This window comes from Hypomesus transpacificus, unplaced genomic scaffold, assembly GCF_021917145.1.
Source record: "Hypomesus transpacificus isolate Combined female unplaced genomic scaffold, fHypTra1 scaffold_31, whole genome shotgun sequence".
In the NCBI taxonomy this organism is placed as follows: domain Eukaryota; kingdom Metazoa; phylum Chordata; class Actinopteri; order Osmeriformes; family Osmeridae; genus Hypomesus; species Hypomesus transpacificus.
In genome coordinates this window covers 159,096-184,354 of record NW_025813837.1, presented here as the reverse complement: position 1 = coordinate 184,354, position 25,259 = coordinate 159,096, and the positions used below count along the sequence as shown (strand labels likewise).

The 25,259-nt window shown below is 48.8% G+C and overlaps 1 long non-coding RNA gene across 1 annotated transcript in view; it reads left to right on the top strand.

Moving 5' to 3' along the window:
* Positions 1 to 25,259, top strand: part of LOC124464076 — a 46,174-nt gene extending 20,915 nt beyond the window's left edge. The window contains exons 2-4 of the long non-coding RNA XR_006955690.1: positions 5,046 to 5,135; positions 20,871 to 21,017; positions 25,188 to 25,259. This is a non-coding gene — a long non-coding RNA (uncharacterized LOC124464076). The remainder of the gene's footprint in view (positions 1 to 5,045; positions 5,136 to 20,870; positions 21,018 to 25,187) is intronic.

Below are 25,259 nucleotides of genomic sequence, written 5' to 3'. Positions count from 1 at the left end.
CTCCTCTCTCCTCCTCCTCCTCCCCCCTTCTTCTTTCTCCCTCTCTCTCTCCATCCTCTCTCTCCCTCCCTCCATCCCTCCTCCATCTCTCTCTCTCTTTCACCTCTTATGCATTCGCGCTCTCTCTCTCTCTCTCTCTCTCTCTCTCTCTCTCTCTCTCTTTCTCTCTTTCACTTTGCCTAAGTGAGTGGTGGGGGTGGCGTTTAGATTCCCCCGTCACACAAACAAAAAATGACTTATGTGATATTTAAAACTGCCCCTGCAGTTAGGTGTCACTTCCCTGCCGTGGTAGAGACATGGCAGGCTTTTAAACAGGCTGTTCGGCGATCCCTGAGTGCAGCCGTGACCAAGCCCTCTCTCACTCACACAGAAAGACATCCTGTCGTCGCTCTGAATGCGCAAAGTTGTACTTTTATTTCAACACGAGTGGCGCTCCATGTGACTGTTGTGTTTCTTTCAACAGTACCGTGCACATAGGGATACGCAACGACTCATGGAGTATGGTGACCCATTTTCTCAATCTATCGAAACCCTTTTTTTTCCACTCAGTGTATTGTTTTTTGTTCGCGTACCCGTGCGCATCCCAACAGCCGAGTCGTCACACTGTACCCATCAACGGCTTCAGTACAATAACACCCGGACGAACCCGTTCGTCAGGGAAAACTCTCTGCCAATCAAACCAGCCCACTCTCAAACTTCACTGGCATCATTCTGCCTTTGTTGGATTGTTTACCTTCATGTGAAATAAATCTGGTTTCCCCTTTTGTATTTTTAAATGTTGTATACATTTTCTGAATGGAGCCATTTGAATGCTCTCCCCCAGTGGTCCCTTGGCAGTGTGCTGTACACCCATGGCTGCTCTGTCTCTCATTGGCCACGGCCCAGTCACAGCAGCCTCCAGAGATGGGCTTAAATAGACGCCCGAACGCGGAGAGATGGAGGCAGCCCGGGGTGGAGGGGGCAGGAGTTTTCCAAACTCTTTTTGGCGGGGCTCCGGGAGAACACACAGGATTTTTGTGTGTAGACCACATGAGGGGGGGGGGAGGGGAGAGGGGGGGGGGGGGGAGGGGGGGGAGGGGGGAGGGTTGGGTTCCGCGGCACGTTAATTCTGTCTGAATGGCTTTTCACACATGCATGGCACGTTGAGCTCTAGTTTTCATGACAACGTCGAATCGCTATTTCTGTCTCTGTCGCTCACGACCTTTGTGTTGACGCGGGGATCGCTGTTGATGTGTGTCTGCGTGTCTGACTGTGTTTGTGTGTACTAAGGAAGACTGTGCCCAACACTAAATGGAGTGTATTTGTCCGTGGGCAACATCCAATCCACACTCTTCATGGGTGTGACATATTGGCCAAGCTGCCCCCCCCCAAAAAAGTGCCTTGTGTGAGATATCATGGCTGCATTGCTTTTCAGTAAAACTGGATTCATGATCATGTAGGGCCAGCCTATGTGGAAATACAATACCCATATACATTTGAGCTTCATCTTGGCTTTCATCAGACTGCGGTTGTTGAATTCATTTTAAATATCGGCCCCATTGTTTGGCAGGCCAAAGCATTGCAAATGAACTGCAGGGGGTTTATTGAACACTGTAGATACTGTATACAAATCAATACCTTTAATACAGAGAGAGGGAACGAGAAAGAGAAATGTGTGTTTGCCTGCTTGAGGGGACGCTTAATAACTCGCTAATTTATACTTTTTATTTATTGACACGTACAATAAGCTATGACCTGTCGTGAGCCTCTCTGTCCAGCAACTGTCTCTCTCTAAGGTGTCACTGATGGAAATGGCCCACTCCTGCTGCTTGGACACTGGGCACTTCCCATTGATGTACCCCACCCGTCAGTTCCAATTAACCTCTCCCTCCGAGCCGCTGAGCTCGCCACTGAAAGGACATGGTGGAGTTCACCATGGTGCCGGGTGCCCCAGCTATCTTTTGAGGACAAAAGCAGTTGTCCAAAACCCTCCCCTGACACGCACTGTTCAGGCTGTCGGCAAACGTCAGACAGATTAGCGTCCGCGGCGTTTTCAGGTTGTCTGAATGTCGCCCGTCCAACGCTGGGCTTACCGTCCTCCAGCCCAAGCCCATATGGTTCTCTCCTTACCCCCTTCACCCCTCACCCACCCACCCACCCACCCACTCACTGACATAATATCTGGCTCAAGGTTCCCTCCCGCCCCCTCGCTCCCAGCAGGTGACTGAGCATGTTGCACACTCAGCAGGATGTTTGAAGCCGGGGGTTGGGAGACGTGTCGGGTGAATAGCGGCGAGGCGTTTGTGTCTGTCTGGGGCCCAGAGCTGCACACTGAGGCTCTCCTCCTCCCCTCCCCTCCCCTCTCTCCTCCCTCTCTGTCCCTTCCTCGTGTGCATGGGCGCTTTTCCAGGTGGCCACCAGACTGTGACAGGAGGGGAGGGAGGAGGGAGGGAGGGAGGCAGGGGCGGGGCCCAGACCAGACGAGACACGCTTCCTCGACCCCTCTGAGCTTCACACGGACCTAGGGGGCCCGTCATTTGGGGGAGCCGGGACTCACCACGAGAGCAAATTGCTTTTTAATCGATTATAGCCCCTACCCAGGCCACCCCACCCTTTTAGATTTCCATTGCTCCTTACATCTTGCCCACCCCCTCCCTCTCTATTTAAGAAAGCCTTGTCCCTGCGCAGGCAGTTGACCGACCACTCTGTGTGTCTCCTCAATGGGAGGAGACGGGGATGGGGGGAGGAGGAGGGGGGGGGGATGCTTTAAACCAGTATTACTCTCACTCGGAGGGGGGAGGCGTGGGGGATGGAGGATGAATAATGATTTTTTTACTCAGCCGGAAAGGCTAGGCATATGGAAAATGGAGTAGTGTGTGACTGTTGAAAACGGTGCGTGTGCCCTGCGTGAATATTTTTAGAAATGGGATTACTTTAGGGACCTTGTAACTCACGCTGCCAAAAATGACATAAAGGGCCACAAGGTCTTTTTCAGAGCGAGCTTGTTCCTTTGTGTGTGGAGAAGGCTGTGGTTTCGGGCGAAGCGAAACATGATCTTTCTTTTCTGTCCTCCAGCAGCAAGACACCACCGTATGGAAACTCTATGCCTAATTATTAAACCAGCAAACTGTCATGCCCTTAGAGAACATGGGCCAAAAAGTAAAATGCCCATTTCACATTTAGTAGACGCTCTTATCCAGAGAGAATTACAGTAAGTACAGGGACACAACATCATGTGGCACAGCCGGGAATCGAACCGGTAACCTTCTAATTACTAGCCCGAATCCCTAACCGCCCAGCCACCTGACTCAAGCCCCTATTTCACCCTGTTTTATCCTTTTGGTCTATAAATGGGGAAAAAAACTATAACAAAAAAACATTAAAATAGAAAGTGTTTTATGTATCTCTACAAGACTCCAAGTCACCCTGTAGTGTGATAACAGCCGTTATCTAATGTGCCCCTCTCTCTCACTTATCTCTCCCGATGCCAAAAGAAAGCTTTACGCTGGTATTTGCTTGTTCTGTAGAAGTTTTCTTTTTTAAATGTATTTTTCACTGAATCTCCTCCTTTGTAAAATGGCATATACCAGTCTCTTAAGGGATTCTAAATGTCAACCCTTTTTAAACAAAGCTGGCTTAATGTTTAGTTTTTCCCTGCAAATGAGGTTTTGTTGCGTGTGTGATTTTGGCGACAGCCGCAAACAGTCATTATCATTCCATTTAATATCAGGGGAGCTGCAAAGCCGGTAAAGAACCAATTTGGAGCGAGCAGATGCACAAGCCCCTGTTTGACCTCCGGCTCATGGGGAGTCTTCTCTGCTGTGGATTAGGTGGAGATGGTGGACTGCAGCAGACTAACAGGGGGATTAGGGGCTGACCGATGTGTTCTCAGAGGTCTCCCTGTGTGCTGTTGGATGGGGAGTCCTCTGTGTATGGCATGGAGTGCTCACATGAACAGAGAGAGTGTGGGAGAATACTACACACACACACGCACACACACAGCAAGAGATGGCAGGTGCTCTGCTGGAGGTCCTGTCCCGTCACAGCAGGAAATGGCTCCCCCCGTCGCCCTACACAGAGCGGTCCGGCCGGCCGACTGACTCGACACACCACCGTGCTCTGGGACACAGCTGGGGTCCGTGTGCTCCCTCTCTCCCTCCCCATGCCCCCCTTGCAGCCAGCCACAGGCCTCCTCTGGGTGTCATGGATATGGGCAGCGACTCTCTCACGGCCACACAGCTGTGTGCTTCCAGGATAGGTGTGTGTGGGTCTTAGTCCCTTGAGTGAAGGGGGATGAGTGTAAAGGTCTGTGATCTTGTCTAGCACCTACCAAGGCTCAGCTGGCTTGACATTTTCTGGATTGAAGGAGGCTTCGCCTCCCTAAAGGTCTGTCCCTTTCAAGCCCTGGACGTCATCGTCTGAAGCCCTTCTCCGTAGGGCCGTATGAGGTCCCGCATCTATCAAAGGGCTGTGGTCGCTCTGGGATGGCGGGCAGGGTTAACCCGCCAGACACGGGCCGCGGCGGCTTGTTGTCGAGCCGTGTCGTGAGACCCACGCAGAGCCCACAGACCACAGAGCATGTGATGGGTCTCTCGGGTTCAAAGCGCTCTTCCTCTTGGTCTGTTGAAGTCGAACCGTTTGCAAACTGCTGGGTTATCTTCTGAAAGAGGTTCTTCCTGTCTTCCTAATTGTAAATTAGGGCTACTGATTGTAAATTAGGGCTACTTATATTTTATTTTTTATTCCCCTTAGTATTAGCTAGACCCCCCTTAGTATTAGCTAGACTTTGCTCCTTTTGTATAGTTAGTCCACATATTTAAGTTTCAATATTCCTACATGTTTAATGTATGCACCTCCCTGCCAAAGTAAATTCCTTGTTTGTGCAAACATTCATGGCGAATAAAATCCCTTCTGATTCTGATTCTGTATGCCAGGCTAAGGTTTTGTTTTCTGACGTGTTTAAGTAGAATCCAGTCGAGGTATCAGCATACACTGCTTTTGTTAATGAAATCCGACTGATGTCCCTTGTTCAACACACTCTGAGCTGTCTGTCATTTCCCTTACAGACGGAGGAGCAGTGCAGGTCTGACGGCCCTCTCGTCTGATGAATGTCAACCTGCCCTGACGGTTTTATGGGTCTTTTTCTTCCGCTGAAGGTGAGTTTGTACCCTTCTCTACTGGGGCCCCTATGTGACGGATAGTTTCATGTCTTAGCTGCTGGATGGAACCCTCCATAGTGTCCATGTGGTTTGGCTTTACTGTCGCATGCACCGAATGCCCCCTTTGTGTCTGTGTAAAAACTAAAAGGCTGGTCTTTGTATGTGATGTTATATAGATAAATGACAGTATTTTAATGCCTTATAGCTATATTGGTTATACATTTGGTGGATTTAATTCAAACTGAATGTTATGGTGAATGTAGAGGTGACTGATTTACTTTAGCTGAAAGAGTAAAGAAAAATCATATCTCAAAAATCAATAGATGTCTATTACGAATCCACTCGGAAAAATCATTCAGAGTGATTCAAAGTGTCGTCCTTAAATGCCAGAATAGAACCAAATTGATCGGATGAGTCTTTTTTCAGTCATACGTGAGACTGTTCACTCGCAGGCACCACTCAGTCTGCGCTCCTCTGTTTTCAGGTTTTTTTTCCTCTAACCTCAGCACAACCTCACAAATATTTTGAGGCCTCGATATAAGTCGCCTAGGTAATCTCTTCTAGTGTTGACGACTTATGTGCGTCTCGTGCCAAAACGGTTTACCCATTCTCTCCATGCCTTTGACAGAGGAGTCTCTTTAGTCGCTGATTTACTGGAACACCGAGTCTCGCGTTTGTTCTAGTGCAATTGAGGTTAATCTTGTTTCTGGCCACTGAAACTGGTCAGTTGGGTTGTTTTTGGCGTGGGCTGAAGGACGTGAGTCTTAAAAGTAGCCAGAGGACACAGCTGATTTCTTTCACGCTTGTCTCATACTTTGTTTGTGAAGCAGAGAAGCGCTCTGGCCCAGCTGGTCCACCATGTGATCGAGGTAGTTCATCACCATGGCCGAATCTCCACATCTCAACAAGAAGTTATTGCCTGACTCGGGGTTGAGCCATCAACTCGGAGCTGGCTGCGTGCCTTCATGTGAGAAGACGGCCACAGGGTGTTTTTTAAGAACATTGGGGCCTGGGAGATAAACCAACATCAATGATTCATCTGTTGCCTCTGCTACTGTGTGACCCCCCCCCCCCCCCCCCCCCCGCTCCCCTTATCAGAACACAATTGTTCTTCTTCGTCATCTTGAAGCATTTTCGATTTTTTTTTCTTCCCCACCGCCGATGACCTTTGCAGCGAATGTGGGCATCGAGAGCGTGCCATCTGTGGAAGGCTTGTTTGCAGCAGACGGGTCTTGCTGCTCCGCCAGTCTCCTGGAGCATACTGCAACTCAGTCTGTTGACCAAACAACACGGTGACCTTTGAGTGCACCTGCGATGACGCGACGTTTTTTATTTGTCGAAGCAGCTGTTCCTCATCAAAGGAGACCTGTTCGGGAATTCTTCTGTAGATATAAATAACTCTGGGCAGGTATTAATACATTCCACTTTATAGAGGTTTATTTTTCCCCCTTATGAATATCCATGTGCAGAGTGACCTTTTAACTTAGCCAGCTTTGCTTGCTCACAGAACTTGAGGCGGGCACAGACCCGTTCGTAATTTACCCTTATCACACCAAGATAAGTTTGGGGATTTGGGAAGTTGGCAGGAGAGACTTCAAAACTTGGAACCTTTAAGACTAAATGCTAGTTAGCAAGGCTAACAGCGCTGAAGCTATGACGATGCAGTCATCACGGAGCGCTCAGGAAACAAGGTCAGTCTAAATCCTAGCTTCTCCAAGACGGAGTGGCTTTAATTAACTCTCCCGAGGCCTAGTATGAAAGGCTAGTTTTATAGTCTGCGACTTCATATTAATCTACTGGCAAGGGGCCAATTACAGGAGTCTGTCATCTGTGTTTGTGGGCTGTGCGGGTGGCCCAAAATGCCCTTAACAATCTAGGCGGATAGTGGTCGTTGTACCTGGCTCGCATGAAGTGATATAATTACAAAAGGTTTAAGAGATTATTCTCGTCTTGTTTTCATACTTGGTTGGCTTTAGTTGATCCTGTAGTGCCCCAGACTCACTTCAGAGTCTGGGATGAATGTGCAACATGCCCAATCTCTGTCCTATTACAGGATATAGTTTATATAAATAGTATTTTCCCCCATCATCATCATCTTTAGTTTTGTCCCCAGAACCTGCATCAGTATGAACTTTAAACGGTTCAAAGGGAGTTTTGTGCATTCAAAATTGAACTGCCCATTTTTGTCTTGAACTCATCTGAGGATGATTTTAATGAGCCTCCATAGACCGGACAGCTCTCTCTCTCTCTCTCTCTCTCTCTCTCTCTCTCTCTCTCTCTCTCTCTCTCTCTCTCTCTCTCTCTCTCTCTCTCTCTCTCTCTCTCTCTCTCTCTCTCTCTCTCTCTCTCTCTCTCTCTCTCTCGACCATCTTGCAAAGTAATGTTAAGCTCTCATTCTAAGAAAAGGCACATTTGGTCAATTGCCCACTGAACAACAGGAGCCTATTTAAAACTAATTAAGATGGAGGAGAATTGGCTAAAGTTAATCACTCTTTAAAAAATTGCTGATTTGAACCCCCCCACACCCACACACAAGTGATTGGTTGCTGCCTGTTTCCCATTAAAATTGGGATGTGATTAATGGGGACAATTTAACTGGAGAACTGTTACCCCTCGTGACATTTTGGTCATGTAGATTGTGAAGTGATTTCTTGTCATGTGGCTTGCAACACCAGGAAGTGTTTGAGTATTGTTTATAACTCATGTTGATTAATAAAGTGTCAAATATGCCTAGAGGTTGCTGTTTATCATACATGGAGGGCATTTTAATGGATCCCGGAATAAGACTTTAATAAGGTAATGGACAGTAAGTGAGAAGATCCAGTTTTATGACTAGACTTGGCAGCTCTCTGGAAGCTAGTCAGTTATAAAGAGGAGAGGAAAATAACCTCTCCCCTCTTACTGGTGACAATTTGATCATGTTATGGAAAACGGCTGGTCGATTTGCTGATCCGAGACACTTTCCCCATCCACTTTCGGAACAGAAACCTCCAATATCACGTCATTTCCAACTAGTTTGGACACGCTGTCAGTGTTAGTTACTAGTAGTTATACTATTTCCCTTGCTGAAAAGTGAAATGTCCTGTATTACTCTTTTGTTAACCCGAACACCTTCTGTTTGTCCTCCAACAGGGAGTAAAAGAGGCTAGTTTAAGGTGAGACGCATCACACAGAGAGAGCTTGCAGAATACGGCTCGACTTCACGCATTTAAAAAAAAAAAAAAAAAAACTCTTGATTCATGCGTCAAACACCCTTCACTCTACCCCCCTCCTTCTCCAATTCATTAAAGATGAGCGTTCAGAAAGCACATTAGCCCTGGAGCAACTATGTGCATAGCTGCTCTGCTCTTCTCCTGGAGTGTCATGTGGGACCCACAGAGCCACGAGCTGGATGCGTTCGCTGGGCTCTCCACTTCAAATGAATTCATGCAACGTCGGCTGTGGAGCGGGCTGAAGGTTTCGAGAAGTTGTGGGAATCCAGTGTGCACACTATCTTTTTTTCTGAAAGGCTGGCCTATACTTCATGTTTGATATTTGATATATTTGGGATTTTGTCTATGCTCACCCATCTGATCATGGTTCATGGGCTGGCTGTGTGCGTGGGTATGCCATAGTCCTTCTGCATCATTGGAGTGGAGTGGATAAAAAAATATATTACTGTTCAATATGTGGCATACCACTAGTGTGTATGTGTGTGTAGTTGTAGCAGAGATGTGGTCTGTGTCTAATCTGGGGAGTCGTGTGTGTGTGTGTTGGTGTAGCTGGCTGACTGTCCTTCACGCGTCACTGGGGGTCACCCCAACACCACCCTCCCAATGCCACACACACCACAAACACCACACAAGCCTCCTACTCCAGTGAGTGATTCTACTCATCAGTAAAGTAGCATTCATGTCTTCGACTGTGGATGAACCTCTCCAGTCTTCACGTAAAAATGTTGTTTGTTTTTAAATGGGACTTATTATTTTTGAGTATTGAGATTTTTCTTCAGCATAGTGTTTCTTTGCAGCATCAGGAAGGTTGTGGTAACATCCCAGAAAGTGTGTTATCCCAATAGGGTAAACTCCAACATGTTTTATGTTGGCTTTATGAAGCTGGCTTATTGGAAATGTTCTTTTAGAGCCTGTAAAATGATATGAGAGGACTGTATTTTCACACTTAAAGATTTCGATCACTCTGTGTGGCCAGAGAATATTGTTGTTCTTTTTCTATAGGTAGACCATTCTGACAATCTTTATTTACAAGCTTTCGTCAGGAGTTTCAAAGAACTCCGCCAAAAATGACTATGTCCCTTTACACTGGCCTTTGCTGGCCTCTAGCTTGCAGCTGCTAGGCTAGAAGCTCTTAAAACTTTAACCACTAGGAATACATCCATCTGTTTTTCTGTTCAACTGTTTCTTACCCCCAATAAAAACAGGGCACACCACTGGCCTGTATAAATCTTTTAAATGTGGGCGAAAGGCTTTAAGCTCTACAAACGCCCTCTCCGCTCTTCCTCCTCTCCTGTTATTGTTGTGGAAAGCCGTGCTTTGTGTTCTCACTGAAGCACAACGTTTCATCCTCTCATTTGTATTTAAGTGGAAGATCTCTCCTTTTCATTCTCCAACAACGAAACTGGGATGGATTTCCTGTGTTGGTGTGTGTGTGTGTGGGTGGGTTGAGTACACGTCAGAGCATTCAATTGTGTGTGCGTGTGTGTGTGTGTTAGGGGTAAAGAACGTTATTCCCAGACAGTTGGAGAGTGTATAGGAATGTTAATTGGGATGACTGTGGCGTTTCAGAGATAAGGCTCAGCAGGGAGGTTCAAACAGGCGTGGGGATACTTAACAGATTCTACATCCAGATGACCCGCCCTGCTTTCCAACCGGCATGAAAGGACAGAGCGGCGAAATCATTTCCCCCCACTTCCAAATGAGGACACCGCGCCCATGTCTACCAACACCCTGCTTTCTGCTTCCCCCGCTTCAAAGAGGAAGAAGACCCCCCCCCCCCCACCTCAAGTTATCATTGAGAAAGATTCAACTGACGACACCCACCCAGTGCATGTATTCTACCAGGCTTGAAAGGGCCGCGTTTGAACTCGTGCAAATCAAGCAACTCAAGCCTTTGTGCTTACAAACCTCCCCACCCCAACTGTTTCTTCTCTCTCCTTCCTACCACACCCCCTCCCCCCTTCCATCCCCTCATCTCATTGCATCCCATCTGAGTCACACTTTCAAGGGCACTGACTGCTCTGCCTCGGAGCGTCTCTTGTGAGGGGAGGCAGGCTAGAGAGGGGAGGCTGAAGGATTACATGCCAGCAAACACACAATGGTTGATGGCAGGCTAGCATCTGACTGGAGGCTTATCATCTAAGATGCTTGGAATACAACACGAGGTCCTGTCGCCTCTGCCTTTCTCCTACACACACGCAAAGCCGACGACAAACCTGGCAACCTCTTCTTTTCTTCTGTGATCACAAACCCCCCCCTCGTTCGGTACATCCCTCCATTCGGGGAAGAGCAGACGGCAGGAAGTCGCATCCACAGCATCACAGCGCTTGTCGTGGCAATACGCTGTTCCGGTTTTCGGTTGGGCCTGTTCCCCAGGAGGCTGGTGGTGCTGGTGTGGGGGTGGGGGGGGGGGGGGGGGGTACATGGTAGTACGGTACTAATAATTCCGCAGAGCTGATAAATGTTGGAAAACCCTCTGGTATTAATGATAAATACACCTTTTTGTTCCCTGTCACCTGTAAACTCGGCTCTTGCTCGCTAGCTTTACTAGTAGGGGAACATTTGACTCACACAATTGGACCAATGATGACAGAGGACTCTGGATACCGGAAGGCTCATCCCTGGTTTACTCATCGCTTTGTTTAATTGGCTGGATCCGAACCCCTGAACCAAGGTGTTTTTTTTCTTTCTTTCCCTCGGACATGGCCGAGTTGGTTACCCTGCCGGCGGATGTCAATTTCTCCGTCCAGTGAGTCACAGCATGGGGCCCACGGCGGGCCCCTCAGCCTCACAGAGACCACACATCAGGGGAAAGTGGGTGTCCATGACTTCACTGTCTATTGATCCTATCTTATTCGCCAGACAGCCGGATTTGGGGGGGGAGGGGAGGGTCCGGGGGGGTTCAGTAGCCTGCTGTGGCACCCGGCGTCTGGTCTCGTGTCTGGGGACCTGGTGGACCTGGTGGAGCTCATTCTCCCCCCGGGGTGGATCCTGCCTGGGCCCCTGATTGTGTCTCCTTACCAGGGCTCCATGTCATTGACCCGCTGCCTGAGAAGCCGCTGGAGGAGGTGGGGTAGAAGGGCAGGACACAAATCGGAGAGCTCTCCGGCTCGCTGATAATGAAGGGTCCCCTGACCTGAGAGGAGCGGGGCGGGGTGGGAGGTTAGGGAATGGAACTGATCCTGCCAAAATGAGAGTAAAGAGTCGGCGATTGGATGAAAACTCATCCTGCACGGAGACCTCGACAAGGTTGACCAGTCTCTCTGTTCTCTCTGCCCATTGTTCTCTCTCCGGCGGTTCTCTGATTCTCTGTCTCTCTCTCTTTCGGTCTGTCTGTCTCTCCCCCCCCCGTTTTCCTCCCGAACTTTCCCTCAAACTTAGCCTCATACTCGCTCACTGTGAAGGATCTGGCTCTGTGGTTTGAGCACTTCAGCTGCACTTCTGCAGATCAAGAGGTTACAGGTTCCTTCCCCCCCCCAGTGCTGTAAATCACTTTGGATAATGACTAGAAATAACACGTTATTACTGAAACTCTCTCTCTCTCTCACTCTCTCTCTCTCTCTCTCTCTCTCTCTCTCTCTCTCTCTCTCTCTCACTCTCTCTCTCTCTCTCTCTCTCTCTCTCTCTCTCTCTCTCTCTCTCTCTCTCTCTCTCTCTCTCTCTCTTTCTCTCTCTCTCTTTCTCTCTCTCTCTCTCTCGCTTTCTGACTCTTTCTTATCCTCACTGATTTGCAGCAGCATCATCATCCTTCACTCGGAACCCCCCCCCCCCCCCCCCCCCCCTTTCCCCCCCAGGATCTGCAGCTGTCTCTACAAATAGAAGCCAAGGAGGAAAACCAAGTTGGGAAGTGTTACTGTTACTTCCCTTCATCTCCAGGGATGCGGGGGGTGGGGGGGGAGGGAGAATCGATACTTTTTCATTAACCTGTCTCCCTCCTGTGAGGTAGCGGGGACAGCCTGGGGTGCCACAGAATACTCTGTGTCAGTGATGTGTGTGTGTTATTTTATTTTTTTGGGGGGGGGGGGGCTAGAGTATATGTGTAACCTTGACCCCGTGGTTCCCATAAACGCTGGTGAATCAGCTGGTGACCTGTAGCTGTTAGTCAGTGGCCTTGCTCATGGAACCCTGGCTTTTCTCCCTCAACACGATGTAGCTTATGTTTCGTTTATTTGTGGCGCACAGCTTGTCCTTAGTCTTTGCAGAAAACATTCACTATCGTTCAACGAAAACGTGTGGGATTCCGAATAGATTGTATAGCAAGGAAGGTTCTCATTAACACAACAGCTAACAACAAGAGGGGAGGGGTCTCCTCTGAGGAGAAGTACTATCAGAGCCCTCCTGAGGGGCCGCACAGCAGGAGACCTCCACTGATGCACCCTGGGAGAAGGAGTCTTTTTCTGTAGAAACAAGGCCCTAATGACTGGGAATCATTTGAGCTGTAATATTCATAAGGTTGTTAACAGCGCTGTGTGTGGCAAGCCCCAAAGGAACAAGCCCCTCCCCTCCCCGCCCAGCCTCCCAGCTCCCCATCCCTCAGAAACCAAACTGCCACTAACAAGAAGAAGAAAAAACAACATGTACTTTGCATAACTATGACTTGTAAATGTCAGAATTGACCTCACTTGACTTCACTTAAGTTCTAGCTCGGTAGATCATTTAGCCACGGGAAGTAAACGGGTTTTGTTTGAAGGGTGCGATCAATGCCGTCGGAGCACAGACAAACCTTTGTTTGCTCTTACACAGAAAGTTTGACTTTCAAACGGCTTCACTATCGCGAGGTTGCTGAAGACGTCTCTCACCGCACCGACACAGAACCAGATCAAACACGACAGCATTGTGAGACAAAACATGATATTGTGGAAGACCTAAAAATGAGGAGAAAAACAAGATGGAATTGTGAGATAAGACGTGGCTTTGTCTAAGACACAAAAAGAAGAAAATCATGTGAAATGCCCCTCAGCACCAGGGCATGAGAGGAGCAGTCTTGCTGCCTGACTGATTGCAGTACTGCTCCTCATTGAAGAATTGGAGCTGCCTGGATGTAATTTGTCTTTATTTCCCAGGATGCACCATAATTACTGTTCCCCAAATGCTATTTGGATCCCGTTACCGGCTGGCCTGCATTTCAGCTGTTGACTAAATGCCAGGAATCAGTTGGCTCATCTAACACACAAAACAATACTATTTAATATTTCAGCAGATCCACTTTCTGGCTTTTGGCTACATCGTAATGTAATCTCTGGGTGCGTTTACGGTTGCCCATAGACTGTAGCTGCTGCAACATTCTGGAAGCGGTTGTTGAAATCATTTCAATCATTCCATGAAATGTGAGTGAAGAGCCTTTTTGATATCACCGGAATGGAACAAGTTGTCCGTCTACCTTGAAGATGTGGTCATGTTCTGAGATCTTGGTTGGTTATGTTTCATATAGTAACACATGTAGTTTGAGGAGGTCATTGCTACGGTCCTTCATCTAATAGCTGTCAGTACATCTCTTGTGCTGTCTGCCTCTCTCTCTCTCGCTTTCTCTCTCTTTCTCTATCTCTCTGTCTCTCTCTCTCTCTCTGTCTCTCTCTCTCTCTCTCTCTCTCTCTCTCTCTCTCTCTGTCTCTCTCTCTGTCTCTCTCACTTTGCATCTCTTAACTGTCTCTCTCTTCTCCATTGGATGTGTTGCACTCTTTTCCACACAGCTTATTGTTGACTTTCACAACCAGCGTGCCCTCTTCTCCTGACCAATAGCGCTCGTCGAGAAAGCAGTGTGTGTTTGTGGTGAACGTGGAGGACGAGCCATTAGAGTCTTCAAACATCGTCAAAGATCGTCAAGCACCAAATAACTCAACAACGGGGACTAGTGGTGATCATTTTTGTTCTGTAATCCTTGATATCGCTCTCTCCATTCTCCATTTCACATAATAGACCTGTGTTGTGACAATCATTTCCACCTGGCCCGTGCACCTGCATTGCTCAGTGTCATTGAGATTGATTGTCTCGAACGAGAGGAGCACTTGATTTGGGTTGATGGATTAGCCCTGGGCGGGGCATAGTTCCATCGCTGCCTCGTCCTTCCTCCTGCCAGGGTCTGCAGCTGCACCAACGTCCTTTCTCAGCGGCCCCAACGTGTCCTGTGTTGGTCTGAGGAGTTCTGTTAACTGTACCCGTCTGCCCTCGATGCTCTGTGGTGTGGCTGTGCTCCAATGTCTTTCAGTGTGTGTGTGTGTGTCTGTGTGTTCATAAATATCTTGTGTGTGTGTGTTCATAAATATCTTGTGTGCGTGTGTTCATAAATATCTTGTGTGTGTGTGCGTGTTTGTGTCTTTTTATTGTATGTGTGTGTGCCTTTGCATTCTGCCTGTGCTGCAGTTGGTGACTGTTGTGTGTGTGTGTGTGTTTCCAGTCGTGTGACACTCGGTAGACTCAACCCTGATGGGGCCATTGTGTTGACCCCCCTGGGGGTCCAGGATCCTGCAGGCCAATAGAGATGCAGCACCCTGGCTGCGCTATGCGACAGCTCCAATTGTTACGTGCCTTATGTCCTACCTACACAAACCCAGTGACACAGTTGGTGGGGGAGGTATTGTGAAATCCACTTTCAAGAGCAATCAGCTTGATTTGACCTACAGTGTCTTCCTGTTGCTAAACAAATGATTGCATTATACTAGAGTGGTTTGCAGCCATGACATTAGGAGCGCTGGTTTTCTTTTTTGACATCGGGGGTAGTGATTGTCTGAAGCTTCTCTCAGTAGCCAATGCTCTGTGAGATAAATATTAACCGGAGAGCTGTGAGATGTGCAATGGTTTTGTTGGGAAATGTCAAACATACAAACTCATTTGTTTGGTTTGTTTTTGTGTTTGTTATTTTGTTGCCAGAAGGATTCGGTAGAACCAGCTTCGATAAGATGCTGCGCTTCTACTCTCAATATATGGAGTTTATTTACTGTCTGACTTTCTCTGTCTGGTGGAAACAGACTATTTCTGCAGGGTTTACAGGTACCTTAGCTGCACAAGCCTCTTTCCCTCTGATCTTTGTAGAGCAGCACTGAATAAAAATGAGTTTGGAGATTGGGAGAAAAAGACAGAGAGAGACAGAATTAGATACAGAGAAAGAGAGATGGTGAGAGAGCGATGATGAGAGAGAGAGAGGGTGAGAGTGAGAGATGGTGAGAGTGAGAGACGGTGAGAAAGTGTCCTATTCCCCAAACGTGTGTTTTTTGGAGTCTGCGTGTCATCTGGGGACTTCTCGGTCGAGGCTGAGATATAAATGGGTTGCCGAGAGAGTGCACTCCACCCCACACTCGCTCCAGAACCTCTAAGATGGCTCCGAGAATCTCTCCCGGCTTTGCATAGATGAACATAACATTACCGCGAAAGACGAGAGTGGAAAAGTAAAAGACGGAAAGAAAGACAGAAAGCGATAAATACCCCCCCCCCCCCCGTGTTCCTGCAGACTCCAGGGGGGACTCCGCATCTCTGCGTCGTATGGCAACGCCACTGTCACGTCTGCCTGACGTTGACGGGATGACGTGCCGTCGGCGTGCCGTCGGCGTGCCGTCTTCTCCTCCCTGACGTTCATCCATCGCTGTTCGTCACCGTCAGCCGCCGTTCGGCTCTCGACGGGGCTTGGGAGTTGCCGCCAAGTCTGCTTCGACGACTCGGGTAATTCCAGGTGTGCGCCGTCAATGTCGAGTGGGGCACGCCGCTCAAATTAAACCTGTCAGCCTAACAGAGCTGGCATTCCTCTCCTAGACGGATGCCTCCTCTCCCCCCTCCTCCTCTTTCTCTCTCGCTCTCTGTCTCTCTCTTTGTTTGTCAGCGCTGGCGTGTCTGTCAGGTGAAGTCAACAGCACACACAGTAGTCTTCCTTCAGTCAGAGCACTAGCCACAACACAAGAGTGGATGACACATGCTGTTTGTTTTGATCACCCAGCTTCTGCTGATGGCTAAACGCAGAATCATTTCAATAAAATGAACAGTGCTGAATCTTTGGATGATAAAACAAAGCGAACAAATGTTTGTCCAGAAACAGTTAATGACTCCATTTGGAGGAACAGGGTTTTGATTGTCTGTGTTCAAGCTTGTGTACCAAGCTGGGACTAAATTGTTGCAATAAAAGTATGGCTGTCACGGCAGTGCCAAGCTGGCCGGAACGACGACTCGCACCAAGTTTAAATCTGGCAAGCGGAGCGCCCTACAACAGACTCCTCCCGCTGAATAAAATAGGTCAAATCGATATTCAGTCGAACCCTTATCAATCGATTTAAACAAACTCAGTCGCGGCGTTCTTGTAGCCAAAAACTCAGTGGTTTAAGTTTGGCCTCCAGAGTTCTAGGTGACGTGTCTCCTAATGAAGGTAAAAGCCTCATCACTACCCCTCCTCCTGCTGGCTGACGGTTCTGAGAAGAAGGTGTCTGTCTCCCCTCTCCATCAACCTCCCTCTTCCTCCTTTTCCACCGGCCTCGAGAAACCCAGCCTGGAAGAATACCAATGCAATATTAATGAGTCTCGCTGCCTCCTGTACACCCCCCCCCCCCCCCCCCGCGGTTTCCCCCTCCCTCTCTTTCCTTTCCCTCTTGGCCAGGCTTCCTGCATTTCTGTCACAGTAATGTTTGTGGTCCAGGCGAACAGGAAGGAGAGACTCGCAGACAGAAAGGCCACGTTACGTACTGCAGGTTGGCGGTAGGGGAAGGGAACCTTGGCCTGATTCTTAATGAACATCCTGCTTCTGAGGCTTGAGACGCGGGAGTACCAGGTGTCTAATAAACCTCAAATTCTGTCATTTTGTCATTATATTGATTACCGTCGGCCTCACGTTTTTTTTTCTGCTTCGGTTCCGTCCCCAGTTCAGATGCACAAACCAAGATAAGCACAGCTATGTCTAGTTCGGCTGTATTTTACCGGCATTATGCTCCAGCGCTCTGAGAATAATATAAAATGGATTCCATTATAACTCCATTTCCTTTTGAACTCCTATTTGAAAGATGGATTTTTCTTCTTCTTTTTTTTCTTCTTCTGCGCCACACTCCTGAATCGCTCTGAGAGAATGGAAACTCTGAACTCAAATAATTGAATGTGAGACTACCTGGATTTGTGTCTGGAAATCTCATGATGAGAATGTGTGAGAACCTTTTTATTAATTTATTTCGGCTTTCGAGCCTGCCAGTGTAATCACATGTGACTAGAAATAGTCCTCCATTCAGGGCCACTGAACAGTGGCAGCCATCACCTTGTTACTCCCTGTCTCACCATTCCCCAGTGGACGGTGGTTTTGGACTCCCTGGTCCTGAATGCCAACTGGACCGGTCTTTCGTTTCCCACCTCAGGAAATGGTGACTTAGCCACTCTATAAATGTCTGTTTCCTATATGGCGCCGCTGTAAAATTGACATTGGGACGAGGTCTTCCAAGCCCCACAGGGGGATAATACATGCATCGTACGAGCTTGAACGTTCGCTCTGGGCCCTGAGTTCAGGGCGGAGTTTTGAAGTTGTTCCAAACTTGTTCTCTCCTTGTAAAAGCTGCAGGTTAACGATCGATCTTTGCAAATTAAGACGCTTCGTTAACCTGACGTTGATAGCTCGTGTCATTCCCTCAATTAAGGTCCTGACAATGACAGTCACACTTCGGATTCATATTGAGCACTACGACTTCCAAGCATCCGTCTTCAGTTTGCATGACTTGCTTCCATTCTTCTGATGGTTAGCGGCATTAGACTTATGATTGTCAACAATTATCTGTCGGTTTCCCCCAGTGCCTTTATATCTGCCAGTGCTAATAATATGCCCTTCTTCATTACGTGGTAATAGACCACGTAAACAATGTTTACTGTGGTTTAATGAGCTAAAACTCCTCACTAAAAACAACCCCTTGGGCTGGAAGTTAGCACCTTTAATAGAATATGATGCCAGAATGGCAGTCTGTGACTGCAGCATAGCCCCTGCACAGTCCCTGCACAGCCCCTGCACAGTCCCTGCACAGCCCCTGGGATACACTTCTCTGTTCCCCCCCCCCCCCCCCCCCTCTCTCGTTTTCCCCTAAGATGAAGTCTTTGGTTTTCATTTGCAGATGCCGAGAACATAGACATCAGCTATGCTGCAGTTGTGGCTACATGTTCCATTATGGATGAGTACAAGGTTTATCCCAGCTGTCATGCGCCTCCCCCCCCCCCCCCCAAAAAAGAAAAAACACTAGCGTACCTCTTATTCGAACTGGCAATGTGCGAGAGATCCTCGCAGCCAAAATCCGCTGCCCCAGATAAGGGAGACTGATCATCCCCATGGTCTAGATAAGGTGAGAGTGATGAACAGACACACACACACACACACACACACCCAAACTGTAGTCGTACTCTGCTGCACACCCTCGAATCACTTGATGATCTGACTCCCCATGTGCAGGACTTACAAACTCCCTCCCTGTCAGTCTATTCCTTCTCCTCCCTCCTTCAAACTCCACAACTTTTGTTTTGGCAGAATATTCTTGGATTTTTTTCCGCGGCAGCATCTCTAACCTTCTCTTCCTCCCAGAGAGACCCGTAGAGTTTTGACGAGGCTTAAAGGTGTTTTTTCAGCTCTCTGTAACGACTCCCCGTCTTTCTCAAATTGAAGCATTTTCTTTTTTCTTTGACGCTAGCTGCCGTTCCAAGACCAGGCTAATGATGATGGGCTGTAATTTTGGGGGGGTCGGCATATTTACTTAGCCACTCACCGTTCTGCACGGCGGTGGAACAGCTTCGCTACTGTGGGAAAGCTCGATTTGAAATCCGTGGAGAAGGACATGGATTACCTTGACGTAGGGGGGCTGTATGTGCGCGCGTGTAATGGGACAATGTGTGAGTGTATAAGAGAGAGAGGGGGTGAGAGAGAGTGTGTGTGTGTGTGTGTGGGTCGCAGTCTTGTCCCTGCTCCAAGTCCCTGAATACTGCCTGACTTCCAGGTCAGGAGCATCACTCTCCCTGAGTGCCAGCTGGCCAACACGGTGGGGGTCAGGGCGAGGTGGCTGACATCCCTGGGGCTGCAACGGTGCGTAAGCGAAGACTGATCCTCCCCGGGAGGAGAAACGATGTGCAAAACCCTCCTCTGAGGTCTCAATCCAAACCTCCATCTATCTGCTCTCGGGGGGGTGGGGGGGAGGACTGAAGAGGAGGAAGATCCTTCTGGAACACCTGCCAGGGTCTGTCGGAGCCCTGACAGATGACACGCCCTGGCCACGGCAACAGCTGTGAACAGACCCAGATCCCTCACAGTCGACACAGGGCTCCAGTCAGCCAGGGCCTCGTAATGTCTATTATTCATCAGAAAATCCTGCTGAGGTCATCAGTGGAGGATATGAGGTGGGAAAGGACAAGCTGGGACTGCGAAGCGTTACATAATGTCAGATTTGCACAGCGACGAGCACGAGGCCACTAATATTACATGAGACCTCTCAGCGACAGAGGGCTGGAAATGTTTCGGGTGACAATGGAGTCATTCTCGGTGGCCTTCAGAAGTGATAAGGACACGCGGTCGCATTGATTCCAAGGAGATCTTATTCGCAGCTAAACCTTGTCTCTTTTTCTCCGTCTCTCTCCCTCTCTCTTTTCCCCGGGTGCCAAACTTTCGAAAGGTTGTGATACACAAAGCAGTGTTTAACGTTAAGCGGTGTTAAAGGTGGGTTGACTTAAGGATACTCTGAGGGCTCGGCTGTGTTGAACTGGAATCAGCTTCCTTCTGAGGCTGTGCTAGGAGTTTGACTGAGACCAGGAGCGAGGGGAGCATTTATAGCTAATGCCGCCGTGGCTTAGCATCACCTTTGATGTTTGTCCCAGAAATCCACGGTGCTCAGAAGCTACAGTATCTTTCCTGTAGAGGGAACAGAGGAGTCCCTGGGGAGGAAGAGATCCTCTAATCCTGCTCCCATCCCCAGTCAGAGGGGAGGAAAGTCAACAGTATGTGGAGGAAACAAACCCCAAATCTTACCGCAGATTTACCTAGGGGGCCCTCTCCGATTGCGCTCGATGTAAAAGAACTTTACCTGTGCCGTTCATCGCCGCTTCGTTGCCCCCGCAGACAAAGCTGCTGGCTGAGGCTGCTGATGATGCCTTATGAAACCAGGCACCTGAGAGCAGAAGAGTGCTGGACTCGGGTGAATCAGACACTGAACCAGCCTGACTGTATCCTCGCCAGAACCTGCCTGCTCTCTCCTGCGTCTCCTCGGACCATCTGTGGTGCAGCCTGCAGGTGTCTGTCTCAGTTACTTAGGGTCGTGCCTAGCGTGGGCCATGCAGTATGTTACAGTGTAGTCCAATGACCGAACGGCAATGCTTGAAAAACCCATCCGAGACCATTACGGTTAACGAGTGCACCCTTGCAGCACTGCCAGGTCAGGCGTTGGAGCACAGTGAACCCAGACACTGAATCTGGAGATGTTGTATTATGTAAGACTCGATTTTAACGATGCAATGTCGGTCGGATTCTTCTTTTCCTGTCCTTGTTTTTCTCTCTCTCTCTCTCACTCACTCACTCTTTGTCTCTCGTCCTCTCCTGCAGCTGCTGCGTCAGGCACATCTCCCTGGGTGGATTGTACCAGCGCGTCAATTCTAGCAGAGCCCTCCTCCCCCTCCCCCCACCCCCCCAACAGTGCCCCACTCCCCTCCAGCCCGCTCACCAACTGACTGCCTCCGACCGACATCAAAGGTACCGGGTGCCTCCTCACCTATGCTACTGCCTCCAACTGCCTTATCATCCAATTGTACACATCATTGAGTCAATTGCTTGACAGAGGGGTTTGCGCTGGATGTTTGAAGTATAGATAGACTTATACCTGCTCTATTTCTTTTGAGGAACTTATGGTTTACGATTTACAAACAATTACAAATCTATCCTTGGGGCAATTGCTTATATAGTCATTAGCATGATTGAGTCCACCCGGGTAAATGACCCTAAAACATCAGTCTTCACACTCATGTTTTTTTTTCTTCTCCTCCCTGCCAGCAGGTTTCTAGTATTTAAATAAAGAGACCATGTTTGTTCCGGTCCAGTCTCTAAATGCATATTCCACTGTGTAATTGAGCGTTTGAAGTTGATCAAGTGTGCATTTTGACACTGTAAGCGACAGTAATTGCCAGGTGGATATCTCACCCTCCAGACCTTCAGTCTGACAGAATACATTTTCCCTTTTCGTATCATTGCCGTAAGTGGTTAATATCAACGTTACCTATTATTTCTGAAAAAAACTAAAGGCACAGCACCATACCTGATAAACAAGAGTTTCAACCATAAACTTAAGGAGTTGGTGTGTTCATGACATCATCTCTTTCTTCCACACAGACTTCAAAGAAAGAAAGAAAGGAGTAGTAAAGGGAAGGTGCTGGTCTTCATATCTTTCGTCAAGATTTAAATTCGCTAACGTTTTTCCATTCAGGCATCGCTCTGCTCTACCAACCAGCGGATTAGCAAACACTCCAATGTCCTGTAAAGGGGAAGGAGTTCTTTAAATCCCAGTGGAGAAGGTTGGTCGGCCCACGAGGCATTTAAAAAAGAAAGACAAACAAAAGGAGAGAGAAAGTCGGGCAACATTTAGTTTTCTGCCACTATACTTCAAACAGGCAAACTGCATCCGTTATGACATCACCAATACCACTTAGAATATTAGGCATTTATTAGAAATGACAACGCACTCTAATCTTGAGTCGTATGTCACCATGAAGCCAGTCCGTATCGATCCCCGCAGCTAACCCCAGAGGCTGCCCAGGTTGCCCCCCCCCCCTACTGTATACACTGTACACCTCAGATAATGAAGGGTTCACTTTTGCTGCCGGCCACATTGACTCGTCCTGTCCCCTTTGTCTCACATCCGACAACACAGTACATTCTGATGTTCCAGCCTTTGTCGTTCCAGCCGAATGTTCATCTCGTTTTTTTTGTGGCAAGCCTCGCATTATATTGTGTTTATGCCACATTTGGCAAACCATGGCAGTAAAAGGCAAAAGGCCTTTATGTAGAAGTGCTAATCCCTGCGCTGCATACAGCACCAGTATCTCCCATCGTGATGAAAAAAAGAACACAGTCAGTCGTTGAACGACTCTGTCACGTCAAACAACTCGACACAGGGAGGAGTATACCCCACATAAAAAAATTGATGGTTGTGTTTTAAAATCAGTGTGAACAATCTCTTAATGGTTTTTCAATTTGGTGAGTCATCGTTTGAATGTGCTGGGAGGGGGGGGGGTGGATCTCAGGTGGGAGAAGGGCTCCACCCCACTCTCACCCCAGCCCTGTCCAGATAGAGGAGCAGGTGTTTGTAAGTGGCCCTTTGTTCCACTGAGGCCTCCTCAGAGGGGTATCAGATGGGTTTAGACAAGGAATTAATTTCAACGGCAATTATAGTCCCTAGAAAGGAGGATGAATCCAGGAAGAGAGAGGGGGGGGGGGGGAGTGGCCAAGGGATAGGCTGGGATAGCATACCACCCATCCTTAATCAGGTGAGTGTCTCTCACAGAGATCAGGCCACTGATGGTCTCACTCAATTACACTTAACCACCAACCCCCACCACTCATCCATCCATCCTGGGACCCCCCCGGGTCCAGCTCCACCACCCCCACCCCACCCCGCCCAGCCCAGCCCAGCCCCGTGTCTAGCCCACACACCACTTCAGGGTTGAGTTGCCTCTCTAATGCAACCAGCTTTCTCTTTGTTCCCAGCCCCATTAAAGGCGGCGTGATTAATATTCGCTGAAAACCTCTCAGCTGGCCTATCGGGGATTTTTTTAGGTCCTTCTGTGGAAGGCTAATATGAAACCCAATGTTTGTCGGAGATAGAGATGTTTGGCACGAGGCTTGCGGCGTTGTGCTCGTTTTTCGGTAATCAAATCTCAAGAGGCATTCTTGAGGGGCTGTTGTCAAGAATTTGAACATTTTGTCCCTTGCTTTACCCCTTGCTTCACTGTCTTTTTTGTGAGAGAAAAAAAGCATACTCATTGTTGGGCCACAGGACTCCAAAAGACCCAACAAACCAGTTTTCTTGGATTTATCGGCAAGATTTCCTGTGATGCTTTGGTGTGGGTGGCCGCTGTACCTCGTCTGACACGCCTTGCTGTAAGAGTGGCAGCATGCGGGAACATTTATTACCTGGCTATTTTTAGCACCAGGGTCTGAAATACATTCATCCTTGAGGAGACTCCCTGCTCCAGTAGTACTGGCGGGCTCTGAGCAAGGTGCTGCAGGGGCTCCGAGGTAGAAAACCAACCTCTTTTTCTCCTTTAATTAAAGCTTACTTCGCCCCCTCAAGTGGGCAGAGTGCAATCTAACCTGCTTGCTTTTATGAGGATTATTCCCATTTCTTGTTGATTTCAGACGTTTTCTTTTGAACTCTATGAAGAAGTCCCCTTTCGTTGTCGTAATTACCTCCCCACACAGGCCATGCCTGGCCTTCCGGTGAGCTTAGAGGGCTTACCAGTGTGTGTTTAACGCAGGGAACAACTGGGGTGTGGGTAATTGAGTATCGGGTTAAACACGGTGACCTTGGAGGTCTCCCCTTGGCCCCCGAGTCTCAGCAAGCAATCTGCTTGCTGCGAAAGTTTTTTTCAAACCTGGGCCGTTTAGGCTGAGGGGAATTCTTCCGATTCCTCTCCCTTGCGTGCTCCCCGTGGCTATTTAGAGCGAGGAATTTCCGTGGCGGTGATAAGCTCTGCAGACGTAGCCGCCGTGCCTCCCATGGCCCCTCTGGGACTCAGGAAAAGGCGCCCCCACTCTGTGCCCCGCCCCTAGTCCCTAGGGAAGACCAATCATTGGAGCCACTCCAGAGTCAGTCCTCAAGTCCGTCCAATCACCATAAGCCTCGCCGCATTCCTTTCAGATACTGAGTGTGGTACAAGGGCTATCTCAAAACATAAATACAATGTGGGCCTGCGGACGGGCCTCTTCCATATATTCCAGAGGTCACCCGCAGGACCGAAGATGATAGCCGTGGAATAAACTCTCCGGACGGGCGCACACTCCTGTCTGGAAGGTTTCTTTGAAAGGAAACAGGCGTGTATGGCACAGCCTCACTGCTGTGTGATTGTGGGCCTAGCCTCAATCAACCCTCTCTCAGTCTGGGGAGGGGAAAATAATCCGAAACGCCTTCCTCCACCACCACCACCGCCACCACCACCACCACCACCACCACCACCACCACCACCTCCACTGCCACCACCCCCGCCGCCACCGCCACCACCACCACCACCACCACCACCTCCACCACCACCACCACCTCCACCTCCACCTCCACCTCCACCACCACCACCACCACCACCACACTGTCTCTCTCGCCGCGACTGGAGCTCAACTGTGAAATGTGGGCTTCTTGTGCGGCGCGGCGGGCAGAGCGGTGTCAGACCATTCTAGATAAATAAATGATCATTGGGAAACAAACATCAAAGGGGGATTGTGTGCTTCAAAGGGAATAGGGGTCTTGCTCTCACCAGTTCTCACCAGTTCCTGGGGAGAGCAGTGAGTTGTGTTTATACCCACTGCACAGACACACACACGCACACACATACTGTAATTCAACCTGGTTGGAATTCTAATCAAGACATCTGCATGGAGCCCAAGCCGAGTCCACTTCACATCTCCTGTCTCTCTGTCTGTTTCTTGGTTTCTACCTCTCTCTTCTTTCCGCCCTTTTTTTCAGCCTCTCTCGCTCTCTCATGCTCTCTCATGCTCGCCGCGTAAGCTGATGAAATAGGTTTACAAAGCCTGACGTGGAAGGCTAGCATGTTAGCGTGTCAACTCTTGTTTCTGCAATCTTCCCCCTTTTCTTCCTCCCGGGCCCGCTCCCTGCTTTAACCCTCCTCTGATCTCCGCGCTTCTCTCCTCCCTTTCCAGCTCCTCTCCTCCTAGCCATCCGGCTTCCCCTACTCCCCTTTCATCTGCGCCGAGAGAGGGATGTCTGTTTTC